Source organism: Tenrec ecaudatus, chromosome 6 (assembly GCF_050624435.1).
Source record: "Tenrec ecaudatus isolate mTenEca1 chromosome 6, mTenEca1.hap1, whole genome shotgun sequence".
NCBI lineage: Eukaryota > Metazoa > Chordata > Mammalia > Afrosoricida > Tenrecidae > Tenrec > Tenrec ecaudatus.
Window position 1 is genome coordinate 154203885 of NC_134535.1, and position 18939 is coordinate 154222823.

The 18939-nt window shown below is 42.4% G+C and overlaps 1 protein-coding gene across 1 annotated transcript in view; it reads right to left on the minus strand.

Annotated features, from left to right (window-relative positions):
* Nucleotides 1–17134, minus strand: part of CELF2 (CUGBP Elav-like family member 2) — a 635027-nt gene extending 617893 nt beyond the window's left edge. The window contains exon 1 of the mRNA XM_075552397.1: nt 17029–17134. The gene's annotated coding sequence lies outside the window, so the exon portion shown is untranslated. The remainder of the gene's footprint in view (nt 1–17028) is intronic.
* Between the last annotated feature and the right edge of the window lie 1805 nt (nt 17135–18939).

An 18939-nucleotide genomic window follows, 5' to 3' on the forward strand; every position in this document is an offset into this window, starting at 1 on the left:
CAAATCAAACCCATGCCATGGCACCAAGCATGACTCGCAGTGAACCTACAGAACAGTGTAGAATGATCCCTGCAGGTCAGAACCCAAAGGAATGAGTAAGGAAAACATAGACTCCTAATATGTAAAGTTAATACTTTGTGAAAAACATTAAGAAAGCTTTAATAAAGTAAGTGGTCAATTTGAATAGGAGTATCAGAGCAAGTTACATCCAAGGGTTCACATTATAAAAAATAACTATATATATATATATATATATATATATATATATATATATATATATATATATATATATATATATTTTACTGGGGACACAAGGGAGCCTTCCAAGTTTGGGACTCAATGATGTTCGTTATGGACAATAAAGATAGTGATGATGTCATGAAAACAATGACATCCGCAGAGGTTCGGGGACAAATTGAGCATGTAAGTGCAGTTTGTAAATAACATACTTAAATGAGAATAACATTTTTCCAGTTCACAAAATGTTTCCTTTTGCCACTAGGAAACATGACCGAATCTATAAAACTGCCATTTCCACAGGCCACTAACAATTCTTTCTGGCTCAGACATTTGTGTCTCTATAAGAATGAATAACTGGTGCAATGAAAAAACAAAATGGAGTTCTAAAGCCACGGTTAACTGAAACACCTGCAACCTGGATTGATTGCACGATCCAGGCCCCACAGGACGAGCCATATGATTGTGAACCTTATTACGTGTCAGCAAAACTCATCCCTACAACAGCTGATTTACATTATAGCCTCAGTTCAGAGACAGACCATCTGAAAACAGATTTGTAGTTTAGTCCATCAACTCTACAGAAGGACTGGGAATAAAACAGCCTTGAAAGAAAATGAGGATCAATATAAAGGGAATTGCTTTGCTGCTAGAAAACTCTACAGCGTAGAAAATGATGCACAGGATTGCTCAGAGTTGGAAGTCAGGAGCTGGTGAGAAGATGCTTCTTTGCTCTCTCCCAGATGGATCATATAATTTTGTAGATGAGGGATCCTAAATTACAACTTTGCAAATCTCTCACCTTGCAAATGAGGAGGATGTGGCTGGCCGTTCGAATATCTGGTCACTAAAATGAAGGCTACCAGAGGACACAAAGGTGAAGCAGACAGGGAGCCGACCCATTTTCACAGTGCACGGCCTTTTCAAGACAGTCGCTATGGAGTTGATTCCCAGTTTTGGCATTTCCATGTGTCCCAGAGGAAAAGTGCCCCACAGAAATGCCAACGATTGCATTTCCAGTTGCAGACCTCCAGGTCTTTCTTCCAAGGTCCCTCCATGTGGACTCAAGCCTCTAACTTTTCAGTTAGCAGCCAAAGTATTGGCTGTTCCAACCAACCCCCAATTGAAAACCAATCTCACTGCCCTGAGACCATTTCAACCTACGGACTTGTAAACACTACAGAGTAGACAATAGGTATTTGTCTTTGAGACTCTGGCTGTTATGGGCACTCAGAGGTAAAGTATCCTACTTCCAGTTAATGGTGGGAAGGGGAAGGCACAGAGAAAAGGAGGTCTACGGCATATTCCTCAGGTTAAACTGTTGTTATTAGCTGCCGCTCCATCGCCCACCCACACCCACCCCCACTCATGGCAGCCTTATACACAACAGGACAACAGAATCAGACCTAGGAGATCCATAAGGTTTTTTATTGGCTGATTTTTTCTTCTGATTCTCTCTTGCAGGAAAGCTGCACTGAAACCTGTCCAGCACCATAGTGGTACACATGTCATCTCCCCTGACAGACAATGATGGCTGTGCTTGAAGGGCCTTGACTGAGTATTTCCCATGGTCTCCTGCCTGGAAAGTGACAATTCTGCTATTGAAACACTGCTTCTGCCTCCAAAGTGAAAATCCCCATTGCTGTCTAGCCCATTCTGACTCATAGTAACAATACAGGCTAAAGTAGAAATTTCTCTGTGGTTTCCAAGCCTAGAATCTGTATGAAAGCACATTGCCACGCCCATCTCCCCTAGAATCGCTGGTGGGTTCAGACTAGAGCAACCGAGAACTTAATTAGTGCACCAGAGACAGGCCTTAAAGTGAAATTAGGGAGCCAATCTGAGTCCTGAAGATAAGATCACAGTGGTGAGTAAAACAGATCATTCTTGTCCTCATGAATAATCAGAAATTATCTTCAAATGTTTCATGGAAAATGTTCTTTATGAAAGACCTATGTACAGACTACAGATTTTTCACACCAAACTCATAACCAATGAAGTCATAGCAACTTGTTATCACATGTCTGAACCAGGATCTAGTTTGAGGCACCGTGAAATCTAAACATTTAGTTTAACAAAGAGCTTCTGCCTAAACAACAGGGATTCTGTGAAAATTGACGCAAGAAAAAGCATCAGATTTGTGGTGAATCTTGGGTTGAAGAACGGTGAAGTCATCGATGCTTTCCAAAAGTTTATGGGAACGATGCCTCAAAGAAACAATCAGCAGTTTATATCTAGATAACTCCTTTTCAGAACAGCCCAGGTGATATTGGATTTGAATCCCACAGCAGCAAACCATCCACATCAATTTGTGAGAAAACAATTCATCTTATTTGTATTATAATTGAGGAGGATTGATGATGAACAACTAAACAGTAGACAACACCATAGACATCGTCATTGGCTCAGCTGATGGAATTCTGACTGAAAAATTAAAGTTAAGCAAACTGTCTGCCCATTGGGCGCCAAAACCATTGTGACCAGATCAACTATACACAAGTGCAGAACGTCTGATGGAAATCAAGATTCTGAAACATCATTTGAAGAACTATAGCAGGGAAAGAAACCAGACTTTACTAGTAAGATCCTCAAGACCAAGTGCAATCAAACAATGTCTACAGAGAAGGGGAGTAATCTAGTTAAAGTAAAAGTGAACTACTCATGAACAAAGGTCATGGGCACAGATTTGGGGATGGGCAAGGCATTGTGCTTGTTAACTTTGTTGGGGGCCAAAGAATGATAAAATATGCTGATTCTGAGGGTGTTTTGAGAAAATTAGTCAAAGCGTTAGCAGAGAAATTCCCAGGGAGTATTTCCCAACCATGTCAATGCTCCTGCTCATTATTCTCATTAAAAAAGGGCAATTCCCCCAGATCCTGGAAGCTTCCTCCCCCAAACTACCATGATCCGAACTCTACCTTGCAGGACTGGATAGGGCAGAGGTTGTACACTGGTGCATATGGGAGCTGGAGGCACAGGGAATCCAGGGGGGACGATACCTTCAGGACCAGGGGTGTGAGGGGCGATGCTGGGAGAGTGGAAGGTGAGTGGGTTGGAAAGGGGGAACTGATTACAAGGTTCCACAAGTGACCTCCTTCCTGGGAGAAGGACGGCAGAGAAGGGAGGGAAGGGAGACTCCGGATAGGGCAAGATATGACAAAATAACAATGTATAAATTATCAAGGGCTCATGAGGGAGGGGGGAGTGGGGAGGGAGGGGAAAAAAAGAGGACCTGATGCAAAGGGCTTAAGTGGAGAGCAAATGCTTTGAGAGTGATTAGGGCAAAGAATGTACGGATGTGCTTTATACAATTGATGTATGTATATGTGTGGATTGTGATAAAAGTTGTATGAGCCCCTAATAAAATGTAAAAAAAAAAGGGTAATTTTGCAAGAGTTTCAATGTAAAACTATTAGGCATCTGTTTTTACAGACTCAGTTAATAATGTAAAAATTATTTTTAAAAGGAGACATGGTCACATTTCCAGGTCCTCAGTCCTCATGAAATGTATTGAATGGATGGAATCTTTGCTTACAAGGATCTCTTGACTGTGCTGAAATTTATACTGCTAGAGTTTACTTTTCTTTGTTTCTTTTAGTTCATTTTCCCACAAACTTTTATATATATTTAGAAAGATTTCTTTTTTACAAAGACTTGAAAAAAAGACACAGAGAATCTAGGACAGATGGACCCCTAAGGACCAACGGTGAGAGTGGCGATACTGGGAAGGAAGGCAGAGGTAGAAAGGGGAACCAATCACGGGATCTACATATAACCTCCTCTCTGGGGGATGGACAACAGAAAAGTGGGTGAAGGGCAACGCCGGGCAGTGTAAGATAAGATAAATAATAATTTATAAATTATTAAGGGGTCATGAGGGAGGGGGAGGGAAAAGAGGAAAATGAGGAGCGGATTCCAGGAACCCAAACGGAAGGCGCATTTTGAGAATGATGAGGGCAATGAATGCATAAGTGTGCTTTACACAATTGGTGTATGTGTGGATTGTGATAAGAGTTGTATGAGCCCCAAAAAAATGATTTTAAAAAAGAAATGTGGTGAGTTCTCTTGAGGTTCTTTCTATTCCTGTAGTATTAAAATGGAGAGGGGAGGGAGACAGAGGTTCTGCCTGAGTAGAGTCAGGGAACATGCAAGCTGGTTCTTTTTACAGACTTCCCATAGCATAGTCCTCAGGATTCCAGGACTTTCAGCCTTGGTGTTACCGATTTCAACCACTTCATTCGATGTGGTTACTTGGTTTGGACATTTAGTGTCAAGGATGTATATGGTAGGCCAGATAATGGGCCTATGAATGTGTTAAGTGCTTCCATCCCACCTCCTAGTGTGCTGGTAGTGTCTAGGCCCTAGACTCAATTTCTTACAGGTTTTAAGCAGCCATCCAAGAAACAATTTGTCTCTTTCTGCCTGGAGGGATGAGGAAGGATAGGAAGATGAGGGGGTTATGGATGTGTGACTAATTGCCTCCATGAATAATATCTTCCTTTCGTATGAAACCAGAAGAATTTCATGGTACCCAGTCCCCACTACCTACCATGTCAATCAAAGACGATAGAGGAATTCTGATCAAATGGAAAAAAATAGAGTTTCAAATTCTCATGGAATCCATGTTTTTTTCTGGACCCATGGAGGATAGATGAATCCCTAAAAATATTGCCCTGAAATACTTTTTAAACCTTGAACCCAAAATATCCCCTGAAGTCGTCAAGCCAACAATAGATGATCTTAACTGGCAAAGAAAGTCTTTCTTGAGTATTATGATAGCATTAAGATCTATCTGTACAGGATCAAATTTCCAACCACAACTGACAATACTAGATGAGGCTCTTAGGGGATGGTGAGATTATGTTCATGGGGGAGATATAACTTAGAAACCGAGTGTGAGTGTGAGAAATGCTATCCAACTTGAAGAATAATGCAATTGAAGTGCATATGTAGAAATGGTTGAGTTGGCGTGTGTTCTGCCTTGTATATTGTTAACAACAATAGAATGAAATAAATTGTTATTTCTAAAGGATCTAGTTGGGATAAGCAGTACATTCTGCTTATTGTTCCCAAATGATAGAGTAAAAATATACTTCTATATTTTGGGAAAATAGTTTCTTGTGGTCGCTGATCTTAGTGGAGGTTTTACCTGATTAAGGACAGATTTCTGCTTATATATTTCCTAACAGAGATTTTTCAATGATCTAATTTTATTGCTTTTGTCCTTGATATTTTGCTGGTTCATCCCAACAGGGAAACATATCCTTTTAAGAAAATAAAACTAATTGTCTAATGAATATTTTTTTCTACTGGCTATTTGTATAAAGGGAATGAAAACAACATATATATTTCATTTTGTTTAATAGCTTGAGGTGGAAATGTATTGGCAGTAGCATTCCAACCTATAGATTATTTTCCAATTGTATACTTTATGTGATCTTTTAATAACTTTTATCTGTTTTAACTATGTCATGGGATGTGCTAGTCATGTTTTGTGAAAGGTTATATTTTTCCCCAAATATGATAAATTATTTAAAAAAGCCTGAGTGTTATATTCATTTTCATATACATATAGCTCAATATGCTCAAAGAATTATTGCTAGATGTTATCAATAATTTTACTTAGTCTTCTTTCCTCTGCAAAGGTATTTCAAAGTATTCAGTAGTAAGTGGGTCATAAATTTTCAAACATTCCTATGAGAAAAGGAAAGAAAAATCATGTGCTGCCATTTTTCCTATCTGTGAAGTAGGTACAGTAACAAACTTCTCCAAGTTCACCTCTGAATCAAAGAAAAACACTCAGTAGACTGAGACAGTAGTTAGCACCAGGTTGTCAGTGCTTGGTATCAGACCCAGCAAGATCCTACCTACTCCAGATTGTGGTTCTGCCCTCTCTCGTGCGTGTATTTAGGGACACAAATGGCCCCAGCCTGGCTACAACATGAAAGGCAGGCAGGTGGTTTAAAATCCACCCAGCAGTACCTCTGAAAGCAGGCCTGGAGATCAACTGCAGGAAGACAGAAAGCATATTCTGTTCAACTCTGGAACACAGAGGTCACCATGAAACAGAACTGGTCTGATGACAAGTGGTGAGACAAAATATTGGACTTCTCCAAACACTCATTTACCCCGAAACAGGAACCACCACAGAGTTGTTGCCAAAATGAATTGAGCTATTGCATGCCACTAGACATTATGCCTGGCCCATGGTCAACATTTAATAATGTTCTATCATTCTTAAGAGAAGTCTAGTCCCTGATCCTCAGATGGTCAGTCTGTCCGCAATGTCTGGGCTCACGGGACAGCAGTAGAATGTCCTGGTCAGGTGTCCCCGCTCTGTGAGTCTTCAAAAGGCCATATCATATGAGACTAAGGGTATCTATCTGGCACTCATTCAATTACATCATAACATTTCCTCCATGAATTTGGAATTCATCTTTGATGATTTATCAGACACATGAAAGGGAAATGTATACTAAATGAGCTAGGGAAAACAATGAAAAAAATGAAATCAGGCCAAGCAGTGACTTAAAACATGCCTTGGTCTGTTCTATTTTTCCCCCTCAACATGTGCTGTTCTCATTAATGGGAGTTTCTCACACACTGAGTTAGGGAAAAAGCAAAAAAAAAAATCAAAAGGATTCCGTTATAGCTTTAAGGATTATCCAATCATTTACAGGTTGTGATAAACTATGATTTTTCTCCAGAATATAATCATCTTTGTGAGATCAAGTGCTCACGACCTAAAACATCTCTGACCTTTGAAATATCATCAAAGTGCCCTTTAATTTTCTTCCTAATAATGAGGCACATTTATGATAATCGCTTCATAGGAGATTTAAAACCTCCTCTTCAACGATCTGTCAAAACCACTTCTATTTTCTCGTTGGTCAAATCATGAGTCTAGATAATAGACCCAAGGTCAGCACAAGATGGCCCGTGGGTCAAATGCAGGTCACTGCATGTTTAGGTAAATCAAGTTCCATCGGCTCACAGCCAAGCTCAGTCATTTATGCATCACCGACAGCTGCTTTCTAACTAAGTGGCAGAGCTGAGTGGTGGAAAGAGAGATGCAGCAAAAGCTAACACATTTATCGTCTGACCCTTTAGAGACATCGTGTGCCGCCTCTTGCTCCATCCCATTCTCTTTGGGAAAAAGGAATTCGACTTGAACAATAAGTCTCTAAAAGTTCCTAGAAGGAGCCCTCTAGGCGTAATGGTTAAGGGCTAGGTGACTGACAGAAAAGTCCGTAGTTTGAACTCAATTAAGCCACAAGCCACCCAATGGCAGAAGGATGTGGTATTCACTTCTGAAAAGAGTATCGCCTTGGAAACCCTAAGTGACAATCCTACTTTGTCCTATAGTGTGTCTCTATGCGTCAGCGTAGACTACACAGCAAATGGGTTAATGGATTTAACCGTACCCTGGATGGAGCCCTGGTTGTGTAATAGTTGAGTGCTTGGTTACTGACCAGATGTTTGATGGTTTGAACCTACCTATGGCTCCATGGAAAGAAAAGAAGTGGTGGCCCGCACCTTCAATGATTATAGCCTACTAGACAATGCTCACGGGAGCAGTTCTACTCTGTCTCATGGGTTGCTATGAGTCAAAATTAACTCGGTGGAATGGAACAATGCCCACAGCAGCAGGTCCCTGAGTGCCACGGAGGTTTGTACTAGATATTACCACCACTGCTATGCAGGAAAGGCCTGGCAATCTGCTTTTGGAAAGATTATCACCAAGAAACCCATAGAGAGTAATTCTATTTTGTAATGCATAGGATCTCCATGAGATGAGATCAACTCAATAAAAAGAAGTTTGATGTTTGGTTTGCGGATCAGATTCTCAGGATCAACGATGGTTGTTTAGTGGTAGAGTATTTGTCTTCCATATGGGAAAGTCAAGGTTGATTCTGGTGCTAATCCACTTCAAGTCTAGCCACCACTCTCTCAGTGGAGGCTTGTGTGTTGATTATGATGCTCAACAAGCTTCAGGGACTTCCAGCTCAGATGAATTAAAAATAAAGGTCTTGGTATCTATTTCATAAAATCAAACAGTTAAAACTCTCTAGTTCTCAACGATCAAAAGAACAGCAGAATGATGGGCTGATGCAGCATTGGGCAGTGTTGTCCCTCTATTGTGCATGAGGTTGTCATGAATCAGGGACCAGGTTATTCTTAGAGAAAATTTTAAGTTTTTATATGCCGTTAAATCAGACTCTTTGCTGATGACATAGAAATAAGAAACTAAAGATACGAGAGTGAACTGAGAGCCAATAGCCATTTGTTCATTCATTCATTCCATAGAATTATCCAGACCAATGTGCTAGAAGTAGAATCTGAGCAAAATTCATAAAAGAATGATCTCATGGAGCATAAAATCAGATTTTATCTTTTAAAACTTTGTTCATTTATCAATCTCTATCTATCTATCTATCTATCTATCTATCTATCTATCTATCTATCTATCTATCTATCACATATCTATTGTCTGTTATGTGCCAGAAACTATTACAGGTATTGGGTAAATGCCAGTTAACCACAAAAACCTTGCATAAGAAAAGGAAAGAAATAATGAACACGTGTACATCAGAGTACGTGCTCTTGATAAGAATATGAGTTGGACCATATGAAATTCATCCTCCTCTGGCAGGCCTGGAAAATGGAAATGCATATGTTGAGGGCAACTTTAAATGGGAAGCCCAGGGCAGGCTTCTTTGGGAAGATAGCATTTGAGCACAGGATTTCCAGGCAGGCAGAGATTGTGGATAGTGCAAATATTCTCAGGTCAAAATGAGATTGGCTTGTTTGAGTTGCAGGCAGAAGATCAGCATGCCTGGAGCAATTAAATAGTGGGCAGAGAGAATCGATCGCTGGAGAAGTTGTTAAGGGCTAGCTAGATCGCAATGGATGGAAACTTCTGGATTCTCTTTGGTAGTAAAGTCATCAGATGGTCTAATTTGTAACCTCTCACATGTTTTCAGGCCACCCTGTGTGGGAAAGAGTGAGAGAGCAGGAGTCGAAACAGGAGACTAGTTAGGAGGCAGTTACAATCAATCGAAGTTGGTGCTGACTAAAATGGGAACGAGTAGGGAACATGAAGGGCTTGGGAGGATGCCTAAGGCTTCTTGGAGAGCTGTACGTTGTATAGGCCTAAACCCACTGCCACTCAGTTAATTCTAACTAATAGAAACTCCATAACACAGAGTAGAGAATGTAAAGATGAAAATCCCTGAGTTTATTGTGAAATTTTCTTTAGGCTCAGTCTACAATATCCTCATCGATTTACATTTAAATGAAGCTGCTACAAACAAACAAAAAACCCAATGTGGATTTGACCTCCCTTATGATCCATTTAAATTTGTTCTGGTTTTAAATATTTTCTACTTTCATTTCATTTGAGGTTTGTATCTGTTTTGCTTTGTTATTCTTGTTAGTTTTTGTTTGCTTGTTTTAAAAAATGGTTTTCTGTATATCAAATCCAAGATAGGTAAATCTACAGACAGTAACTGGATTAGCGGTTTCTTGGGGGCATGGCAGAGGAGGTTGAGGGGACAAGGGAGCTAACAACAGTGAGGACAAAGAGGAAGGAAAGGTTCGCAAACAGATGGTGGTGATGATTGTATGGTTCTTCTTGATGTGATTAAACTATCGGATCACATGATATGTGAATTAGAGGCCAATAAAACTGTTGGGAAAAAACAGAGTAGAACTGCTTCATAGGTTTTTCCAAGGTTAAGAATCTTTGCATACAACAATTTTCTTCCACTGAGTGACTGGTGGGTTTGAATCACTGACAGTGGTAGTTACGTTATTTCATGTCAACTTGATAAATAAGACTGAAGGGGTGGAGTCTAGTCTGCCAATCAGGTCCCAGCCTGTTGAGCTCTCCCTGGGGGCATGGCTTTCTCATGAAGATTCTGGGAGTTTTGCTCTCTTTCTCCATGGAGGCAGGACACACTCTCTCTGGTTTACCTTCCTGTTGACGAGTCACATGGAGCCATGCTGATGGCAGCCAGATCCCTGAAGATGAGTTCACTGCTGTTGGATCTACAGGACTTTCCGGCCGGTGATCTTCCTGCATTTGGGCCTCATTGTATGTGCTGCATGAGTCTGAAGAGGAATTCATGGGCTAATATTGGATTAATGGGCTCATATGGAACTTATGGACTTGATCTGGACTGGGCTGGGATGTTTGATTGATGCATAATTATTTCTTGATATAAAATTTTCTCTTACATATTTATGAGTGTCTCTGGATTTGCTTCTCAAGTCCACCTGGACTAACACGCTGGCCTTTTCATTATTTGCAAAGCCTTGACCAGTACCACAGGAGCTGCTTTAGAAGCCTCAAGTTCACTCTCACTGCCATAGTCGAGTCAATCTTACAGGATAGTGTAGAGCAGCTTCTCTTGTTTCTGAGTCGGCAAATCTGTATGGTAGTAGAAAAATCTCATCTTTCTCCCAAGGATACCTGGTAGTTTTGAAGTCCTGACTTTAAGGTTAGCTTCCCAAAGCATAACACTCTACGCAATCTCGGCCTACAGCATGGTGGTGAGGTGGGGATTATAAGCCCGGTATGAGTTTATTAAAGACATCCTGAACCTTCAGAGTTAGTAAAAAACTGAGTCTTTATGTTGCCGGATGTTAGCATAGTTTATGTCTGCTTGTTTTTTGTTAGATGTTAAGTTTCCTATTAAGATGGATGAGCTAGACCAGAGAACCACTGAGCTAGACAGTGATGAAAACAAGCCCAACCACACTATTCCCAACCAAAAGGTCTCCATTTTCACTATGGAGTAGAGTGATTTCAAATATAGAGGGTTTTTTTAGAAAGGTTTATGACCTGAAGTTGTATTCCCTAAATAGATCTCATCATAATAGAACAAACTGTGACTGAGGCAGATTTTTTTAATATGCCTTTAGATCACTTTGTGAGAGAAACACATTTGGCCAAACTCCAAGTCACATACCTAAGCCAAATGCCTGAACATTTTCCATGTCTTGTGGGGTTCAAATACATTCTGCCATTACTGACCAAGCATTCTGCTCATTTGGTAATGAGTCAACACTCCTTTGCCTTATTCTCATGGGACATTTGAATCTGTGTAGCACTTTATCAGCATGTGACAACTCTGTCTGGCTTAATCTGCCCATATCTTCAATGTCTGCCAGACTCTGCCCTTTGCAAAGTCATAATACAGCTTTGCTTCTAGTACAGGCAGAGACCTCCTGTTGGTCAGTGTATGGTTCTGTGAATCAAAACTACCCAAAAAGGATAGGTCATCCGAGGTAGTTAGTTTATTGTGCCAACCTGGCCAATAACCACATGTGGGGTTAATTGAAGGGCAGTGAGATAAATGGCTCTGTGAGCCTCGCCTTTCTAGTTCTCGGATCTCTTGCTTTCTGATGGTTGGACCAGGGTGCAGCTGCCTTATCCAGTTCCCTACTTCACCCGGCAAGGCTCACTTCCTGCAAGACATCCCTGAGGAGAAGCCACATGGACCTAGCCCGATGCAGCCCTGGGTGCTGGAGCAGCCGTGTGGAGACCCCTACCAGCACTGAAATGCTTACATGTTCATTGATTTGGTTTTCCTCTTGCAGTCAGTTGAATTGCGTGTGTTTTGTGAGATGGAGGAGGACTTTGTGGATTGGTGTCGGACATATGGGTTAATGTTGGACCTGTGGGCTTGGGCCGCACTGGGTTGGAACATCTTCTTAATGTACACTTAACTGTTATATAAAACACTCTCTTATACGTGAGTTTCTGTGGATTTGTTTCTCTAAAGTACCCAGACTCACACATGAGCTGAAATAAGTAAGGCATTTAAAATGCAGTCCCCTCTATTTATATAAGGAATCCTGGTAGCAGAGTGTTGGACCACTAATCAAAAAGTTGGTGGTCAAAATGCACCAGTAGACAAGGCAGTCTGCTGCTTTAACGTTTTATAGCCTCAGAAACCATATACTGTCCTATGCGGTCACAGTGAGTCCAAATCCAACAACAGTGAGTTTTTACTTTAAAAGTCCTTGCCTCAGGGAAGGATTACACACAGTTAAAAGTCTGATTAGAATAGTGCTTGCCAAGAAGAGGTGTGGACAGAAGAACTCGTAGCCAAAGCACTCAAGCTAAAAATATTTATTTTTCCCAGGTCTTGCTTGACCACATTAGTTACACTTTTCTTACTCCAGCTGCAAAATAAACTTCACCTGTATTTCACAAACACACAAAACCTGTTTCGGTCGGATCTGATTTCTATAGGACCCTACAGAATAGAACTGTTCCATATGGTTCTAAGGCTGGAAATCTCTAAAGACGTGGACTGCCACAGTTCGCTCCCTTGCCACGGCTGGTGGGTTCCAGTCCAAGGCCAAGTCAACTGCACAGCTGATTGTTTTAACAATTGGACTACCAGGATTTAGATGTTATGGCACATTATTAAAACACACGTGAACAATTGGTGCCTTGGGTTTGATTCGAAATCAGCATGATCCTACGGGACAGAGTAGAACTACCGTCTTGGTTTCCAAGGCTGCAACCCCTATAGAAGCAGGCTGCCTCATCTTTCTCCCAAGGAGTGAGTGGTGGGTTTGAACAGCTGAGTTTTTGATGAGAAGTTAAGTCCTTAACCACTGTGCCAAAAGGGACATATTTAAGGGAGAGCCAACATTATGGCTGATTTTTAAATGAGTTCAGACCTGTAATTATGGTAACCCCCAGCTTCTTAGAGCTAACGCGTGCATTACTCACTTGCATAATGATATCAATAAATAAATCCATTCACCACCCCTCCTAGTTTTTGTTGAACACTTCCATTTTAGAAATGGGTTATTAATCCGGTTAAAGAAAAGGAGGGTAAAATTTCTTCAATAGCTGTATCCAAAGATCATTTAAAGATATACGTCACCACATCAGAATTAAAGTAACCAACAGAAAAAATATAACTAAAAAGGTTATAGAGTATATTTATTTTTCATCTAGAAATTCTGGTGATTTGGTTGCAAGAAACTATTTAGTAAAAATACCTAAGGATGTTCCTGATGCTGTTGTTAATACAAAGCAATGCCTGGGAACAATTTAAGCTTTCAAAAGTCAACAATTTAAAACAAAACACATAATATCATGGAACCTTACTGAGCCATTAAGGTATGGTCATGAAAAGTAAAAACAAGGAAATATTCTCAATCTGTTAACTGGGGAGAGAGATGATTATAAAGTGGCACATACTACAGGCTGCCCATAGTGCATGCCACATATACACGTGACATGTATGAAATAATATGTAAGAAAAGAAGAAGAAAACAACATGGCTCTTGGTCCCTTTTTCCTCTCTCTTATTTTTCCCCTCTATAACATTGCTGCTTTGAGAACATAGTAAGATGTGGCAAGTGGGAAGGCTGAATTAATAAAAAGCCAAAAAAAGGCTAATTAATTCAGATATGATAAACAGAAGAAAAATAGAGGTCCCAGTTCATGCTTCTCCTTATTTGCATTCCCTGTTTGGTTCCGGTGTGCTTGCAGTGCAGTCAGATGATGGAGTGAGTCTTTGAGAAGCAGGACCTGGTGTTGAGCCACTGTTCACAGATACACTCCATTAACCTCTTTATATTAAAAATGATCAGAAACCAGTGTTGCTATAAAATAGATTTGAATAGGAGGTCAAACCTGCCCATGCATGGCCAACTCCATAGAAGGAGTCAGTTGTAACTCAATGGGAGTCCTCTCAATGGCAATGGGGCTTTCTTTCTTTGGGTGTTTGGGTGACGGGATGATGTCACCTTCTTAGGAGCACTCAAGAAAGCCCTGGTGTCCTCAAGATGCTCTACTCAGTTTTGACGTCGGCTGAGTTTCTGTACCACCAACCTTTCCAAAACAGGCTGGCGTGGAGAGCGCGGCCTTGTGAGAGAAAATGAGGTTCCCACAGACTTGGCTTCAGGGCGGAGCCGTAACTAATGTCTTCAGGAAAAGTCCTTGGTTCCTTTTTTCACCTTAAATCCCAGAAAGCTTGCGACATCCCTCCCCATCCTTTCAATGCCCCTTGGAGCGCAGTGACTAGACAGGAGAGTTCATGTCCCGTGATTCAGCCAGGACAGGAGTCATTAACTAATATGAAAAGCAATCTGCATGTCACTCTTGTCCTGAAACATGAGCAGGTCTCAGGCCTCTCTGTACATCTGTTGGAAACGGTTTCTGTTTTCAAACCCGTGTTCCTACAAACCCCATCTGGCCTTCCCTGACACCCACACCAGGCATTTCCAATAGTATCTGTTCCTTAGGGTAGAGGGGAGGAGGGGACCTTGTTCTGTACTGAAAGAAGCAGGGATGGGGAAACAAAAGCAGGCCTACCTTAAACCTGTCCAGTCTTTCAGGGGGTCCAAGTCAGAGATTAAGGAAACCATTGTCTAAGAGGCGCCAGAAAACAGATCAGGAGGGAGAGGAGTTGGCCGAGGCTGGCAGCAGGGACTGGGCACCCAGCACTAAGTTCAAGGGCCCAGAAACACTTGTCATGGCTTCTCCCCACCCCCCTGATCAATCTGGCCCTCCATTACTTCCCAGCCCTGCTCCATTTCCCCACACCACCTCTCGCAGCCCTTGTAATCTGCTCCAACTGATCCAATTTGACCTTTGAGCAGCCCACGTTCTTCCAAGTACAGCTCTCAGCGAAATCTCTCTTTATTAACACCGTCCTCCTCGGCTGGCTTTGGGAACACACACAGATCAAGCCTGAAGCCGCTCGACTTTGCCAGCAATCATTTACAGATTACGGCAAGCTGCGGTCTGCTCCTCCTTTGGGGGATTTCCTCCCGTCTCTGTGAATTTGCTTTCGAAGTCCTGTCTGAAGACTGGTTAGGTTTGCCTCCTCCCTCTTTCCGTTTTTGTGGCTTAGGTTGTGGGACACGAACATCAGGCTCAGAGCTGCCCTCCGACCCTGTAACTGCATCGCTGTTAGATTGTTGTTGTTGCTTTTTTAAAAAATGTTTTTGGAACCTGGGCTGCTAACCAGCTAGGGTTTTATTGTCTGTGTTCTGGCAGCGATTTTCCTACAGTGCTGTGTGTGTGTGTGTGTGTGTGTGTGGTGTGTGTGTGTGTGTGTGTGTGTGTGTGTGTGTGTGTGTGTGTGAGAGAGAGAGAGAGAGAGAGAGAGAGAGAGAGAGAGAGAGAGAGAGAGAGAGAGAGAGAGAGATCCAATCTTTCCAGACATGAAGAGAGAAGAATGCGTGAGCATTTTCTCTCTTGGTTTTAATTTTCTTTGGTTTCTCTTGTCCTTTATTTAAAACAAAACACCCCTTTAATCATCCTCTGAGAATCGCAAATGACATTATGTTTAACAATATCAAGGGTTGTGGGATTTCCCTGAAGTCCCCGTGGTTCATTGTCTCCTCGTGGTCTCAGGTTTCCCCAGAGGGGCGGCTTTCTCTCTGAGACCTTGGCCAAGGAAGCTGGCCCTCCCAGCCTCAGAGGACCTGGGAACTGGGAAGCTTGGCATCTGTTATTCCAGCATCTTCTAGGCTGTGACCACTCAGGGAATGAAGGTTATTGCTATCTCTGCACGCCACAGAAGATTTATTGGGTAAAGCTTTTTTTATATCAAATCCCGCTTTCACTTATATTTATTTTAAAAGGAATTCTTTTAAAAAGATCATTGCCATAAATGGGAAATCGACTTCGCTCGTCTTTAGTAGGAGGCAGCTTAAGGCGACGGTTAAAATAAAACAATTGTTCCTATAGCTAGATTCCCCAAGAACCTCCACACTCACTGCCATCGAGTTAATTTGGACTCTAACTGACCCCGTAGGACAGAAGAGCACTCCCTCTTAGGATTCCTGAGACTTTAAATCTTTACAGGAGCAAACAGCCTCCTCTTTCTCCCTCAGAGGGATTGGTGGATTCAAACCACTGATGCTCCAGTTAGCAACTCAGTGAGCAGCCCACTGTGCATCCAGAGTGGCTATCTAGACACAAGGACCAAAGTCTCTGATCTAAGTCTCTTTTCTCTTAGTTGAAATATATGTAGGCAATTTATTAGACCTCATGAGAGGGGAGAGGTAGGAAGCAGGGTGGACTCAGGACAAAGGGGACACTGAGCTTCTCTATCAGGTGATTGGAAATTTTGGCAAAAGATAACGGTGATAGTTGTAACAACACAAGGGCCGCCGCTAATGCTACTGCGCTGTACCTGTGAAGAAGGAGGAAGTCACAGATATTGCGTTACCTTTTAAATAGATTTACATGATGCTATTATTCGTCCAATGTAAGAGAGGTCCCCATTCAGCTGGGGCAAGAAGGAGACAAAAAGGAAAAGGGGGTGGAAGGAAACAAGGGGGGGGAGAGCTGGAGCTTAGTGAGTGTCAGAGAAACGCAAGAACATACTTTCATCCATAGAACTCTTTCTCCGAAAGGACCAGTAAAGATTTCCAGAGCACACGGGGTGTGTTCTCCTTAAGTATTGCCCTAGTCAGCAGTCAGGCAGGAGGGTCCAGCTTCCTTCCCTGCAGCACAGCCTACAAAGAAAGTGTACCTCTTCTTTTTAAGGGGCTCCCGAAGGGAAGACACAGTGACAGCTCTTGGAAGCATGCTGCTTTTATTGTCACAAATTCCCTCGTCATCTCCAAATGCCCCTCACTGCACTGAAAATCCATTCCCCGCTACCCTTGTCTCCAAGGACCTGGTCGACTTAACCTATGCAGCAAAACCCTCGGTTTAGATTTGCTTTCTCTTTCACCGTCATAGATGGTGTCTGTAATGATCTCTGCAACTATCTTATGCTAACATTAAAGGGCATTTCATACCGTTTACAGAAACCGGTGTCTCTCGGGGTCTTCTGGGTTCTGTCTGGGCTGTTGTCACCGTCCCACTGTGGTTCTTGGGCCACAGCCTAGTCATGTGTAAACATCTCCCCAAGTACTTCACCAAATATGGGTGATAATAGTAGTCTTTACACAGCATGTACCTCCCTTTGTTTCTGAGTGCGTAGATAATTAATAAAGTGTTTTTGCCATTAGGAAGTTAGCGAGAGACCAACAAGGGTGTCATGCGATGGCTTGTGGGGCTGTGATGACATCATCCTCAGCAGTAGCCCTCTGCGCTGCTGAGATTCCCATCTGGGGAAGGGAGGGGCGCAGCACGTCCCTCACATTTGGCACTTGACTTCAGGATTAAAGGGTGAAAGGGGGGAGGGGCTTAGCTTTGGGCAAAAGGACAAAAGTGGGCTCATAAATTATGAAATAGTGTTTTCGAGCAGGGTTTTAAGAAAATGAAACGACTCTTCCATAGGACACGCTTTCTTCAAATAAAGCTCCTCCAGTACAGAAGCAGAGAATAAATAGCTCATGTTAATGACCAGGTGGCTAGGGCCTGGCCTGATTTTCCAGCCATCCCCAAACGCCTCTTGCTGCATTTAAAATCCACTCCCCACTGCCCTCTGTGGACCTGTGTCCATTTTAACTGTGCAGCAAGAACTCAGCTTAGATTTGCTTAAAGCAAATGGGTTAACTAGATGAGTCAGATCATTCAGCTGGCCTATAACTCATTTATAAAGGAAGTCACCAGTCGCATTCCACTTTTGTCAAGTAAATGATCGCCTTTAGGCTTGGACTAGGAATTCTTAAGGGCTAAACTACTAACCCAAAGGTTGGCAGTTCAGTCCTAACCAGAGGCATCCTCAACTTTTGGCTTGGCGCCTTCCTAAAGATCACAGGCATGAAAGCTCACTGTGAATCGGTATTGTCAGTAATCCACGGCATCAATAGGCGTGGAGAAAGTAAACACGTGGCCTGCGCTCACAGGGCCAGTCCTCTGCAGTGAGGTGCAGGGGACATTGAATGCTGAAGGAATGCCCACGTGTGCCATCGCTGTCCGGCACTCACTCAGTCTAGCAGAGCTGATCTGCTTTGGAGGTGGGATCCACTGATATCTAATTCCACCATAACCATGGCTGTGGAGTGGAACCCATGTACGACAGAGCAGAACTGCCCCACGCGTTCTTCTTGAATGTCATTCTTATGGAAGCAAATTGCGAGCCTTTCCTTTGTGGCATTGTCGTGTGAGTTGGAAACACCAACCTTTAGGTTAGTCATTGAAAACTGTTTGCATTTCCCAGGGACGTTGGGACCTGGGTGTAGTAGTGTTGTTGCTAGGTTACATTGAGTGTATTTTGAAGCACAAGGATCCCAGGCATGCAGAATAGAACTGCTCCGGAATGTTTTCAAGGGCTGTGATTTTTTCATTTGTTTGTTTGAAGCTAGCTCATTTGCCATAAAAGCACTGAAGTCCAATTCAATTTCTCTTTTCCTCGTTCTGTAATCACTCTGATGGGCGAGGAAACTAGAGGGTTTCAAGACTGTGATCCTGCCTCTCTGAGATAGTTACTGTTTATTGCGCCAAGCTGGCCCATAAACACATGTGGGGTTAACCCAAGGGCAGAGAGATAAATGGCTCGGTGAGCCTCACCTTTCTAGTTCTCAGGTCTTTGCTTTATGATAGTCGGACCAGAGTGCAACTGCCTTAGCCCGTTCCCTGCTTCAGCTGGCAAAGCTCACTTCCTCCAAGACATTCCCTAGGAGAAGCCACATAGACCTACCCCGATGGAGCCCTGGGTGCTGGAGCAGCCATGTGGAGACCTCTGCCAGTGCTGAGATGCTTACACACTCATTGATTCAGCTTTCCTCCTGCAGTCGGCCTCATTTTGTGTGTTCTGTGAG